This window comes from Loxodonta africana, chromosome 1 (assembly GCF_030014295.1).
Source record: "Loxodonta africana isolate mLoxAfr1 chromosome 1, mLoxAfr1.hap2, whole genome shotgun sequence".
Lineage (NCBI taxonomy): Eukaryota > Metazoa > Chordata > Mammalia > Proboscidea > Elephantidae > Loxodonta > Loxodonta africana.
In genome coordinates, this window is record NC_087342.1 from 220,794,303 (window position 1) to 220,807,901 (window position 13,599).

At 41.7% G+C, this 13,599-nt stretch overlaps 1 protein-coding gene across 2 annotated transcripts in view; it reads left to right on the forward strand.

Moving 5' to 3' along the window:
* The window catches only part of AKAP12 (A-kinase anchoring protein 12), a 126,968-nt gene that overhangs the window by 96,179 nt on the left and 17,190 nt on the right, over positions 1–13,599 (forward strand). The window lies entirely within an intron of this gene.

The following is a 13,599-nucleotide window of genomic DNA, read 5'->3' on the forward strand; positions in this document are numbered from 1 at the left end:
AGACTAAGACTTTAGCTCTGGTTCAAGTGGTGGTTTTAACATAGTTGCTATAAAATTAAGGGCGGCTGGAAAGCAGTATTATTTAGGCAATGAATAGTGAAAGTGTATGTTTCTTAAGCTTGCTTTCTAGGAATCTGACTGGGAGCATTATAATATTTACCGCCTAACTTTAACAAATAATTTACCTATGTCAAATATTTTTTTAACGCACTTACAGTCCCTCTATCTTGGTGTTTGATAATTTTATGTAAGTGGGACTGTAGCTTAGGAACCCAGCTATTTTCCCTTTCTCTGTCCCTCTTCCCCTCATCAAGAAAATTAAACTGCATTTGCTGATTTAGATTTATAAGAAGAGCTCTTATTTAAATACTTGAGATCGTTGGCCACCAAATCTACATGTCTTCTTAAAAGCGCAGTATGGAATTTCCAGGACTTAAAATTTTTTCTCAACATAGTGGCTTCTGCAGAACCTTGTCTTTCTACACAATTTTAAATGAATGTGAAATTTTAGCAAAACTAAAAATATCTTTCACTTCCCATAGATAAGCTTGTTTACTTGGAGATGTCCCTCAAACACCTCCCCCCAATTTTACTTTACTAGCCTTTTTACCATTTACCTAAGCACAATAATTTGATACCTAGAAACTATTACTAAATAGAATACTAAATTAAATATTACTAAATAGAATATACGAATATACTAAATAGAATATACAAAATTAAACAATTAAAAACACAAAATCCTCCCATCTTTTCCAGATCATGAATTTTACTATGAATGAAATAAATATACACATGCCCAGCTGTGACATTGGATTGTCTAGAGTGTGGTCTCTGGGGTGTCACAGCTGGGGGTGGGGATCTGGGCATATCTTTCCTCTGGTACCTTCTGTGTGTGGGCCGATTATGCTCAGGATTTGATGAGTTTATCACGTGCTGAGTGTCTTGTGGGAAACGAGGGGGGGGGGTCCTTTCCTTTTTACTGGTAATTAAAGTTTAATAAACGTGGTTCAGATAATCCCAAAGGAAGGATAAATGAATGGAAACAGTTGGAAGGATTGTCTTATTTTTAAGGCAACCTTAAATAGTGAGATCTATTGCTTTCTATCTATCTTTCTATCTCCCTGGTGGCGTAGTGGTTAACTGCTACGGCTACTAACCAAAGGGACAGCAGTTTGAATCCACCAGGCGCTCCTTGAAAACTCTATGGGCCAGTTCTACTCTGTCCTATAGGGTCGCTATGAGTCGGAATCGACTCGACGGCACTGGGGTTATTGCTTTCTGGTTTTTATTTATATTACAGTGTGAGTATGAAAGGTGGCAAAATTTTGCACTTTTTTCTGGTAATAAGAAAGTACATGGAAAATCTTAATCCCCCAAACTGCACAGTGTATAAACATTTCATAGAAGAAGTAAAAAAAATAAAAGGGATTTTCAGCTGTTTTTTGTTTTTTCCCTCCTTTGCAAGTTATCCTGGTAAGGATGATTTACAAATCAATAGCCTTTAAATAGTTGGCAAAAAAAAAAAAACCAAACCCAGTGCCATCAAGTCAATTTGGACTCATAGCGACCATATAGGACAGAGTTAGAAATGCCTCATAGGGTTTCTAAGAAGCAGTTGGTGGATTTGAACTGCCGACCTTTTGGTTAGCAGCCAAGCTCTTCACCACTGTGCAGCCAGGGCTCCAAAACAATAGTTGGCCGGAACCTTGAAAAGCAACGAGGTCTTTAAAAGTGGTATTGAGGCTCTAATTAAATATCAGAGCTCTCTTGCAACTTTGGGATTACTCATTTAAATAACATGAAAGAAAGTTATTCTATTGGTCATTGGTACTATGTTATCAGAGCAGTGTGTTTAAATTTCACAAGTAATAGGAAGAGAATGAGACTGTTGACATTTTTGTAGGAACTACTTAAGAGCGAGTTTCATTTCTAAAAGTAGGGAAAAGTGATCATTCTCCCTTTATCCATTCTTCTCACCACACCCCTAGCACACAGACCACTGAGACGAATGCAGCAGAGCTTGAATTACGAAATGGTTGATTATTCTATTGCCATTCTTGAGGTCCTACTCTCACGTCACGTTAGACACCAGGAAAGAGTTTTCTTCTCACTCACATATCAATGTTATGCCATGGGGGGAAATGCTTACTAAGTTAGAAAAATATCTTTCCTATCTTACCTAACTCACACATTATCTAGTTTAGCTGATAAGTTCAATGCTTTGCAGACTGTAGTTGTTGTTAGCTGCCGTCGGGTTGATCCCAGACTCGTGGTGATCCCACACACAACAGATGGAAATGCTGCCGTGCCCACAATCGGTTGCAAATCAGATCATTGTGCCCTCTTGCAGACTGTAGAATATCATGAAAAATTAGGGCAATATTATTCTTTATCTTTCACATAAATGAGGAAAGAAAGAGCCTTCCAACATTCGCGCAAGTTTGGATTATTTAAAACTCACTTCCCTATGCAAATAATTTTACAAAATAAAAAAAAATATCCCTCACATGGCTGCTTCTAATCTGCCGTGGAGCCCGGATTAGTTATCAAGAGACTTGTGAGACACAAAATGGATACCCTCACAACCACTGGAAAAGCTAGTTTTATAATAAAATCGAGGTCGAGAAGAGCCTGTCTTGACACATTCCTTTTTAAAGACGGATAATGACATTTAATACCTACTGCTATTTCATTTATTCCTCAGGATAATTCTGCAAAAAGTTTTATGAAAAGTAAGTTTCTCATGGTTTGGCAACTCAACCAAGGTTTCACAGCTAGTAAGAGACATCACTGTGTAGAACCTTCTGGAAGACCTCTTTCTCGTGTAAAAGATGTTATGGATTAAATGGTGCTTCCCCCTCCCCCTAAAAAATACGTGTTGGAATCTTAATCCTTACACCTTAAACCCAGTTTGGACATAGGCTTTTCTTTGTTATGTTAATTAGATTTTTTACCAGACTAGAACCCACTGCCGTCTCTGACTCATTGCAACCCTATAGGACAGAGTAGAACTGCCTGATAGTTTCCAAGGAGCCCCTTGCGGATTCGAATTACCGGCCTCTTGGTTAGCAGCCGTAGCACTTAACTACTACGCCACCAGGGTTTCCACCAGACTAGAGTGGGTTCTAAATCTGATCACTAAGTGGTAAACAAGAGCCATTAGACACAGATACAATCACACACACACACACACACACGGCAGACAGATAGATGCCTTGTGAGAATAACAGAGGACCATCCAAGGCTACTGACAAGAGACCCTGATTTGGACTTTGAGCCTCCAGAACCGTGAGAACATAAATTTCTGTTCTTGAAAGCCTTATACTTGGGGCATTTCTGTTACAGCAGTACTAGGAAACTGGAGCCCTGGTGCCACAGTGGTTAAGAGCTGGGCTGCTAACCAAAAGGTCAGCAGTTCAAATCCACTCTTTGTAATGCCCACACTGGTACATGCCTCCTAGATGTGCAAGGGTCATTAAACACCACTATCAAGACCTCAGGAGTCAGAGTCCCAAACAGAGCAGGAGAAAAGTGTAGAACGGATTTCAAGTTCACAAAAAGAGACCAGACTTACGGGTCTGACACTGACAGAGACTAGAGGAATCCCCGAAACTGTGGCCCTCGGGCACTCTGCTAACCCGAACTGAAACCATTCCCAAAGCCCGCTTTTCAGACAAAGATTACATGGGACTGTAAAACAAAAAATAACACACATGAAGAATGTGCTTCTTAGCTCAATCAAATATACGAGACCAAATGGATAACTCCTGTCCAAAGCAAGATGAGAAGGCAGGAAGGGACAGGAACTGGACGAATGGACACAGGGAACCCTGGGTGGAAAGGGAAGCATGCTGTCACATTGTGGGGATTGCAACTCATGTCACACAACAATATGTGTATAAATTTTTGAATGAGGAATTAACTCAAGCTATAAACTTTCACGTAGAGCACAAATAAATAATAAAAAAGACCTAAGGAACCCTGTGGCACAGTGGTTAACGCACTCAGCTGCTAACCGAAAGGTCGGCAGTTCAAACCTGCCAGCCACGCTGTGGGAGAAGGATGTGTCAGTCTGCTTCTCTTAAGATTCACAGTCTTAGAAACCCTATGTCCTGTAGGGTCGCTATGAGTCAGAATCGACTCAATAACAGTAGGTTTGGTTTTAGGTTTATCAAGACTAGGAGCACAGATAACTCCTTGTTGCTTACAACTTCTCTTGAGTTTTAATCCCAGTTAAATGTCACCACTTGGAGGTTTTATGGTTAATGAGTTTTAAACAAGAGGATTTGCGTGTGTAAAATAGAAGGGTAGGTTTAGAACGCAGAGAATTCCTGGAAAAATTCCAGGCCAGTGCTACAGATCTCAGGGGGAAAGTTAACCAGGTCCAGATGTCACCGCACTTAGACTGCCCAGAGTTCTGATGTGCCTGGGGAATAGAGCGAGAGCACTGATCAGACTAAACTTAAAAATTAGTGTTGCAGATTTTGCAGGCATACTGCTTTCCTCTGACAAAAACGATGGTCGCCGTGTCACCCAAATACCATCGCTAAGGCTGGATAAAAATATTAAAATTTTGTAATACACAATACCGCTTATTCCTTAAGAGTTTTATCCCTTTTAGACGTCTAAAGTAGAAAGAAAAGAGTTGACGTTTTTTATCTCTTACTGTTGAGTCACCGTGGAGTCGGCTCCGACTCATGGTGACCTTACGTACAACGGAACAAAATGTTGCCGGGGCTGGCACCATCTTCATGATCTTTCATATGTTTGAGCCCATTGTCGAGGCCGTTGTGTCACTCCACCTCACTGAGGGTTTCCCTCGTTTTTGCTGACCTTCTACTTTACCAAATGTGTTTTGATCCCTTAATCTCCAAGCCTTTGGAGGAGCTAGAGAAAGAAAGTCGAGCCTTCAGCTTTTGGACACACGAGTGGTTACTGCATGATGTGGAGCTTGGGGGCGGCAGTTCTGCCCAGAGAGAGCTGTCCATGACAGTAACCTTGACCTTTTTGGGATCATGGGCCCTTTAAAGCTTTCAGGGTGAGAAGGATTATGGATATTTTCACAAGGAAAATGTATATTTGCCACATATACATTATAGATCATTAGTGATTGACTTCATACATTGAGATTACTAGAACATTTACCTGGAGATAAACATAGGTTTGTGGGGGTAACTCCTAAAAGTGACAAGCTTTTACAATTCTCTGCCAAAGTGGGATTTCTATACATGAAATGATTTCAAGTTTGGTTGCCTGCTACATCAGTAAGGATGCAACTTTTCATATACTTTTGCATTTATTTGACTTCATTAATATTCCATAGTGTTTTTTAACCATGATCGTGCTTGTAATGACAAAGCTTTCAAAATATCTTTTAAAAATGCGTGGAAAATTATTATTATAAAAGATGTCACAATTTTTTTTCTGTAATATGATAATTGAAAGTAGGCTGTGCTTTTAGAAATGAAAAAGTAGTGAGGCGTTCTCTCTATCAAATACGTACTGCCAGGTGTCTTTTTTTTTTTCTCCATTCCACTTTCTACCATTTTTATGAAGGATACCTTTCATCTGTCTTAGAAAATCTGAAGACAGATGAAACCAAAAATCTTCGCTGTGAGGATAAGGCAACTTGGAGTTACTTTTTTCTTCCTCAATGTTGCTGTACCAGTAACTTCCCCATGTCTAGCCTACATCCTTACAGCGTGTCTGTACTATGTTTACACACTTAATTACACCCTTTTCCTGGGCTACAGTCAGGAAATTGAGTGAGTGAAAACTCTTCTCTCCATCATTTCCAATTAATATTTTCAGCATACCAACACCCTCTCACACAAACATGGGATTTGTGTCTGCACCCAAAAAGGGTGGTAATTTGGTCTCTGTACTAATGTGCTTTTAAGAAGCAAGTCATGTATGATGTTGCTTCCACAACTGGTCCATGTGGGAAAACATGTCAACACAAAATACATATGGGAGTACAGATCGGTTTGTAGAAGAAATTGCAGTCTTTTATTCACACTTTTAAGTACTTATGGGGTGGGAAGAATGAGTCCCTGGGGGGCATAAATGTTAAGTGCTCCTTGGCTACTAACAAAAAGTTGACTGTTCGAATCCACCCAGAGGCACGCACCTTGGAAGAAAGGCCTGAGGATCTACTTCCAAAAGGTCACACCCATGGAAAACCCTATGGAGCACAGATCAGCTGTGACATACATGCCGTCACCATGAGTTCCAATCTATTCTACAGCCACCGGTTTGGCTTTTTTTGTTGTTTTGGGGGAGGGCAGGGAGAGAACCAGTGACCGACAGGCAGTAGATGCAGCTGTGACCAGCCGCCGGTTCTGCCACCTAAAGGCCTTTGCGGTTGCCACACTGACCACTCCCTTTCCAAAACATTCTGGCCATCGTTAATCCTTAATGGGATCGTGGGCCATCAGCAGTGCATCAGTGAGCAGCATGTTGGGACTAAGTGCGCATTTGAGAGCCTGGCCAGATTAAAACACTGGTCTTCAGGATGGCTGATAATCAATCCACAGCAGCACGTTGGTGATAATGCTTTGTACCCGAATGGCCCACTCTAAAACCCACAGTGTATGTGGAAGGACTTTATGGATGCAAGAAAGTGCATTTCCAAACCATTGATACTGAGATGATTATGCTTTTTTTTTTTTTTAATTCATTTTTCTTTGTTTAGTCATCTAGTGCTACCCTCACAGAAATACCACAAGTGGATGGCTTTAACAAACAGAAATTTATTTTCTCACAGTCTAGGAAGTTACAAGTCCAAATTCAGGGCGTCAGCTCCAGGGGAAGGCTTTCTCTCTCTGTCGGCTCTGGAGGAAGGTCTTTGTCCTCAATCTTCCCCTGGTCGAGGAGCTTCTCAGGCGCAGGGACCCCGGGCCCAAAGGATGCTCTCTGCTGCTTTCTTGGTGGTATGAGGTCCCCAACTCCCTGCTTGCTTCCCTTTCCTTTTATCTCTTGAGAGATAAAAGGTGGTGCAGGCCACACCCCAGGGAAACTTCCTTTACCTTGGATCAGGGAGGTGACCTGAGTAAGGGTGGTGTTACAATCCCCCTCTAATCCTCTCAACATAAAATTACAGTCACAAAATGAAGTACAGCCACACAATACTGGGAATCATGGCTTAACCAAGTTGATACACATATTTTTTGGGGGACCCAATTCAATCCATGGCACTCTTCCTATCTAATATGACAAATTGAAGGCAGGTAATAATTCTGATGTGTCAAAAATTACAGCAGAGGAGGTTTTGAAGGCATTTAAAAGTAAATTTATTAATTAAATGTTTGTTAAATGTAATTTTAGAGTTCTGTGCAAACAGTTAACATTCTGGCTCCTAACTGAAAGCTTGGAAGGTCGAGTTCACCCAGAGGCACCTCGGAAGAAAGTCCTGCTGACCTACTGCTGAAAGGTCACAACCGTTGAAAACCCTATGAAGCACAGCTCTACTCTGACACACATGGGGTCGCCATGGGTTGGAAACGATTCCGTGGCAACCGGTTACTGGTTTTGGTTAACTGTCTCAGACAAGCATAGGATTAGTGCCTCCACCCAGAAAAACGGTGGTAATTTGGTCTCTGTGATAATGCTCTTTTAAAAAGCAAGACATGTATGATGTTGCTTTCGCTAATGGTTGGAACAGAAAAGCATATCAACACAAAATATGTCCCACACAGCACATGCAATCCACTGTGCTAATACTGAATACTTGAACACTGGACCCTTCCAAAGTCCTCTCCAGTATTATCATAGGCCTCTCTCTGCACACCCTCAGCTCCCAACACCCAGTCCTGCAGGTTTGAGTCTCTCCTCCCTGCCACCTCACACACGCCTTCTTTCAGGCTGTTTTTTTATGCATATTAGTCTCCCCATTTGCTCACCAAGCTATGATCTTTCTCATTTGAAACTAACCAAAATAAAACCAAACCCGCTGCTGTTGAGTTAACTCCAACTCATAGTGACCTTACAGGACAGAGTAGAACTGCCCCATAGGGCTTCCAAGGCTGTAAATCTTTACGGAAGCTGCCTGCCACATCTTTTTCCTGTGGAGATGCTGGTGGATTTGAACCTCTGACCTTTCAGTTAGCAGTGGAAAGCTTTAAACCACTGCACCCCCAAGACTCCTCATTTGAAACCAGCGTTCTCTAATCTTACACCAGAAGTAAGCATACTGTTAGTTGCCATTGAGTTGGCTCTGACTCACGGTAACCCCAGGTACTACAGAACAAAATGCTGCCCAGTCTTGCACCACCTTCACGACCGTTGGTATGCTTGGGTCCACCATGTATTTGGAGTGTCTTTCAACCTGGGGGGCTCATCTTTCACTGCTATATTGGAAAATGTTCTGTTGTGATTTATAGGATTTTCATGTGCTCATTTTCAGAAGCAGATTGCCAGGCCTTTCTTTGTAGTTTGTTAGTCTGGAAGTCTCACTGAAATCTGTCCACCATGGGTGACTCTGCTGGTATTTGAAATACCAGTAAATAGCTTCCAGCATCATAGCAACACGCAAGCTACCACAATAGGACAAGCTGACGGGCTGTGGTGGAAGCATGCTCGGAGCATGTAAAAACACCTTTTAAAATGGTTCTGCTAACCACAGCCTACAACAGGGATGAGCAAAATGATAATCTTCGCCTTCAGCCAGATCGTGGGAAATGCGGTGTGACTGTGGTGTACTGTGTACAGTCGGGAAGCAGGAAAAGTGAGGAATGGGAGCTCATCCCAGAAAGCAGGGCTGCAGCCACATTTGATCTTCACTTGATCTCAGTCTTTACATGGGCCAATAAAGAAAAACAGAGAAGATATGGGAGTGAACTCAAGATGTCCTCCATTTTTTCCCTTGAAATGTGTAAGCTGGAAGTCAGAAAGGTAAAAATAGGCTGCAGTGTGACATTCAACTTGACAATTTAAAAGCGCATCTACACTTCAGTACTGGTGGATTCCTACCACTTCTAGTTCTGAAGGCCTGGAGACTCTAGGAAAAGTAGCCTTACGTTCGGCAGAGCTGAAAGCTGTTCAATACTGCCCTCTCCTGTTGGAAAACTTACTGTTCAGGGATGAGGACAGTGATTTTTTACATGTAAATGTTTATGACATAGTGTGATAATGAGAAACTGGAAGCAACATAAATTGTCTAACGGTGTTGTTGTTAGGTGCCATCAGGTTCATTCCAAGACCCTATGTACAACAGAACAAAATACTGTAATTTTACACCAATAATGCACACCTTTTACATTTGTTTGTCAACCACGCCCTCCCTCCATGAGGTATTTTCCTAAGTGTGCAATGCTCATTTTTTTACAGCAACATGTAAGAAAAAATTGGTTTAGCGGCTTATGATAATACCCCTTGAGGGAGGAGGGCACAATTGGCAAATAAATGTAGAGGGATTGTGTTATTTACATAAAAATGCAGTCGTGGGCCATCCTCACAATCCTTGCTATGTATAAGCCCTTTGTTCCAGCCACTGTGTCAATCCATCCCATTGAGGGTCTTCCTTTTTTTCACTAACTCTCTACTTTACCAAGCATGATGTCCTTCTCCAGAGACTGGTCCCTCCTGGTAACACGTTCAAAGTACATGAGAGGAAGTCCTGCCATCCTCGCTTCTAAGGAGCATTCTGGGTGTACCTCTTCCGAAACAGATTTGTTTGTTCTTCTGAAGTCCCTGGTATATTCAATATTCTTCACCAACTCCATAATTCAAATGTATCAGTTCTTCTTTGATCTTCCATATTCTTTGTCACAGCAACACACAAGCCACAGTACAACAAACTGACGGATGAGTGTCTAACAACAGGGGGATGGAAAACTAAATTACGCAGCACTGCATCATAGTTTAGAAGACTATTGAAGAAAGTATCCAGAATAAAACACAAAAATTAATAGTGATTTTCTTTGGACATTGTCATTACGGATGTTCTCCTGTTTTATCTACTTTAGAACTTCTACCATTTATATAGATTACTTTTGGAATTGGTAAAAGAAATTAATAAAGTAGCTCTGTTCTGAGTAAAAAGACCATTAGAGTTTGTTATATTATTATTATAGATAAAAAATCCTTTTATGTCTCTTTTAAAAGAACATCTCAGTCCTTATAACTAGCCTTCAAGGGAAGTACTGCTGGTACCTGTGTCGCAGGTGAGGATGTTAGGTAACTTGCTAAAGGGCCCAGAGCTAGTAAGTGGCATGGCTAAAATTTAAACACAGGTCTGTCTCCAGACCTTCTGTTCTTCAGTCTTCTCCTCAACCTGAATTCTACCTCTTTTTTTGAGGAGGGAATACTTTTTCTATTGTTTGAAACATAAATAAAATTTATATATGGTATGTGATGTGAGGCAAAGATCTAACGTTCTCTAAAATTAGGTATAGTATCTTTGTTATCTAGTGCTGCTATAACAGAAATACCACGAGTGGATGGCTTTAACAAGCAGAAATTTAGTTTCTCACAGTTTAGGAGGCTAGAAGTCCAAATTCAGAGCACCGTTCTAGGGGAACATTTTCTCTCTCTGTCAGGTCTGGGGGAAGGTCCTTGTGTCTTTAGCTTCTGTTTCCTGGTTACTTGGAGATCTCCATATAGCTTGGCATCTCTCTTCCCCCATCTTTGCTTCCATGCTTGCTTGTTTTAATGTCTTTTATATCTCAAAAGAGATTGGCTCAAGACATACCCTGCACTAACCCTGTCTCATTAACATAACAAGGATAACCCATTCCCAAATGGGATTATAATCACAGGCATAGAGGTTAGGATTTTCAATATATTTTGGGGAGACATAATTCAATCCATTACATATCACCCTTTGACCCACAAAAGTTCATGTCCTTGACACACAGAAAACATATTCACACCATCACATTATCCCAAAAGTTTTAAATCAACTCCAAGTCCAATATCTCATCTCCTGAAGCATCTAAAGCAAATATGTGTGAGACTTCAGGGGTATTCCATACTGGGGCAGAATTCCTCTTCATCTGTGAACCTATGAAATCTAGATAACAAGTTATCTGTCTCTGAAGTACAGTGGTGGACCAGGCACAAGGTAGACATTTCCATTACAAATCAGAGAAATTGGAGGGAAAGAAGAGATAATGGGCATCAAGCAAGTCCAAAACCCAGCAGAACTATTTATATTAGCTGTGCAGGCCTGAAAATAATCCTCTGAGACTACCTGAGCAAGAGTTCCACCCTCCAGACTCTGTGTTGGCCATGCCCTCTGGATTCTGAGTGGAGGTCATGTGGCCCTGGGCTTCAGCTTTGCCTTCCAGGCCCACTGGGAGGGCAACTCTTGTTTCCTTGGCTTTGGGCAACCTCATTCTCCTAGTCCATCTGAGTGTCAACCCCACCCCCAGGCCCTGGCAGGCCTTGTTCTTCTGTCCTTTGGGCATGGCAGCCCTGCCCCCTCTGTTTTGGGCAGTGGCCCCATCTGCTTTGCACACTTAAAGGGCAGCCCCACATTCCGGAACCAACTGGTGAAAATCCAACTCTTTGAAACCTAGGAGGCGGTGGCCCCACCCCTTGAGATCCAGAAGACCATGGCCCCACCCTTTGAAACCAAGAAGGCCCTGCTTCCATGCTCCTTCCAACAGTTTTGCTGATCTCTGAGCTGCTCCAGGGATGGTGCTTTTCTTTTCCTGGAGGACAAGAGATGTAGCTCCTTTGTCCTGTTTCCTGCCTGTAGAATTCCAAGAAGCAGGCAGCTTTCTTTCCTTCTTTCTCTCTCCCCTTCAGTCTAAGCTTTTGGGTTTTCTGCAGTGGTAGTTGGTTAGATCCATCAGTCACAGGCTTAATCTCTTTAACAAAAGATTGTATAGCCACGTCGTTGGTGAACATTCTAGGACATATGTTCTTAGTTCACAACAGAATTTCCCAAATCTTTTGGTTTTCATTTTGCACAGTTCATATTCTAAGTCCATCTCTTTCCCCTTGCATTTTCCTATAAGCAGCAAGGAGAAACCACATGACCCTTTAAGATCTTGCTTAGAAATCTTCTAAGTCAGATATTCAAGTTCATCACTTTCAAGTTCTACCTTCCACCAACCATTTAAACATAAGACAGACAAATTCTTTGCCACTGCATAAAAAGCATCTCCGTACCTCCATTGGCCAATCATTTTCTTTTAAAGCCTCACTAGAAACATATTTAACACCTATATTTCCAGCAACATTGTGTTGCTGGTGCCATATGTATTCTCTAAGATGATAGAGACTTTCTCTATAGCTCTCCTCACTTCCTTCTGAGCTGTCACCAGAATTTCCTTTGACATCCATAATTCTATCAACAGTCTCTTCAAGATAATCTAGGCTTTTACTATAAGACACCTTAAGACTCTTCCAGCCTGTACCCATAATCCAGTTCCAAAACCACTTCCACACTGTATTTGTTAGAGCAGCACCCCACTCCTGGTACCAAATTCTGTCTTAGTTATCTAGTGCTGTGTCTTAGTCATCTAGTATTGCCATAACAGAAATACCACAAGTGGATGGCTTTAATAAAGAGAAATTTATTTTCTCACAGTAAAGTAGGCTAAAAGTCCAAATTCAAGGCATCAGCTCCAGTGGAACGCTATCTCTGTCTGTCAGCTCTGGAAGAAGGTCCTTTTCCTCAATCTTCCCATGGTTGAGGAGCTTCTCAGGTGCAGGGACCCCAAGTCCAAAGGACATGCTCTGCTCCTGGTGCTGCTTTCTTGGTGGTATGAGGTCCTCAACTCTCTGCTTGCTTCCCTTTCATCTCTTGAGAGATAAGAGGTGGTGCAGGCCACACCCCAGGGAAACTTCCTTTACCTTGGATCAGGGAAGTGACCTGAGTAAGTGCAATCCCACCCTAATCTTCTCAATTTAAAATTACAATCACAAAATGGAGGATAACCACACAATACTGGGAATCATGGCTTAACCAAGTTGATACACACATTTTTGGGGGGACATAATTCATTATCTATGACATGCTGCTATAACAGAAATACCACAAGTGGATGGCTTTAACAATCAGAAATTTATTTTCTCACAGTTAAGGAGGCTGTTGTTAGGTGTCGTCGAGTCAGTTCCGATTCAGCAACCCTATGTACAGCAGAACAAAACACTCCCTAGTCCTGCACCATCCTCACAATTGTTGCTATGTTTAAGCCCATTGTTGCAGCCACTGTGTCAACCCATCTCGTTGAGGGTCTTCCTCTTTTTTGCAGACCCTCTACTTTACCAAGCCCTATGTCCTTCTCCCGGGACTGATCCCTCCCAATAACATTTCCAAAGTATGTGAAACAAAGTCTTGCCATCCTTGCTTCTAAGGACCACACTGGCTGTACTTCTTCCAAGACAGATCTGTTCTTTCTTCTGGCAGTCCATGGTATATTCAGTAGTCTTTGCCAACACCATAATTCAAAGACATCAATTCTTCTTCAGTCTTTCTTATTCATTGTCCAGTCACATATGAGGTGATTGAAAACACCATGGCTTAGGTCAGGAGCACCTTAGTCCTTAAAGTGACATCTTTGCTTTTTAACACTTTAAAGAAGTCTTTGGTAGCAGATTTGTCCAATGCAGTGCATCACTGGATTTCTCAACAGCTGCTTCCAT